This window comes from Sinocyclocheilus rhinocerous, unplaced genomic scaffold (genome assembly GCF_001515625.1).
Source record: "Sinocyclocheilus rhinocerous isolate Xijiao unplaced genomic scaffold, SAMN03320098_v1.1 scaffold225, whole genome shotgun sequence".
NCBI classification, from domain to species: domain Eukaryota; kingdom Metazoa; phylum Chordata; class Actinopteri; order Cypriniformes; family Cyprinidae; genus Sinocyclocheilus; species Sinocyclocheilus rhinocerous.
Window position 1 is genome coordinate 1,058,468 of NW_015630532.1, and position 997 is coordinate 1,059,464.

The 997-nt window shown below is 32.3% G+C and overlaps 1 protein-coding gene across 2 annotated transcripts in view; it reads left to right on the forward strand.

The window, feature by feature from the left end:
* LOC107740438 (D-glucuronyl C5-epimerase-like) overlaps positions 1-997 on the forward strand; it is a 53,941-nt gene that overhangs the window by 10,572 nt on the left and 42,372 nt on the right. The gene's annotated exons all lie outside the window — the stretch shown is intronic.

The following is a 997-nucleotide window of genomic DNA, read 5'->3' on the forward strand; positions in this document are numbered from 1 at the left end:
AGCACACCTCGCTTTTTCAGACCGATGAGCTTTGTAAAAATCAACGCGTTTCAGAAAGGCGGGGCATAGAGGAGAAACAATAATGTACAGTATGTGGAAAATAATGTGTTTTTTGAACCTTAAACCGCATAAACACATTTCATTACATCAAATACACAAAAGAATGTTCTTTTTAGCAGCATCATATGACCCCTTTAATCAGTCAGCAAAAAGATTCTCAAACTTACAAGTTAGCCGCATGAGTCAGACTCATTCACATGAATCGTTCAAAGTTCACAATTGACTTTTTCGTCATTTTATTGTTTATTTTATAGTTTTTTTTAACTCTTTACATTGTACATGTGAAGAGTTCATTTGCAAAAACGGATATCTCCGTTTTTAACAATTTTCAAAAATCATTGTGCATTCCAATTAATCTCAATCAAACTGCAGCTGGGTTATTTTGATTAGGTTAAAAAATAACTAAAATAAATACAGCCAACTAACACAATAAAACACAATAAAAACGTGATGTTTTTGCAAATAAACTCTTCATATCCTTTTTTATCAGGCAGACTTATTGAACTATCTACGACCATCTATATCAAACAATTCTGTAAATTGGCAACTTAAAAAAGGGCACCAAAATATATTAAGCCTACAACAACTGAAAGCATTATCTAAGGTATTATTGTATTAAATAAATCAGAATCAGAATCAGAAGAATCAGAAGAGCTTTATTACCAAGTATGTTTACACACACAAGGAATTTGACTTGACGACAGGAGCTTCCAGTGTAGAAGAAAGTAAAAACATAGTGCAGACATACATGATAGTGCAGACATACATAGGAATAAACAGGAATTGCAAAAACAGGCTAATCATGGAGCGCTTTCGTAGTGCAATTTTTATTCTTTTACTGATTTGGTGTTATCAGATACTAAAGCAATATGAAGAAACTTATGAGCATCATATGAGACAATGTCATACGATGTTGTAATTATGACTTGCCGAAAAT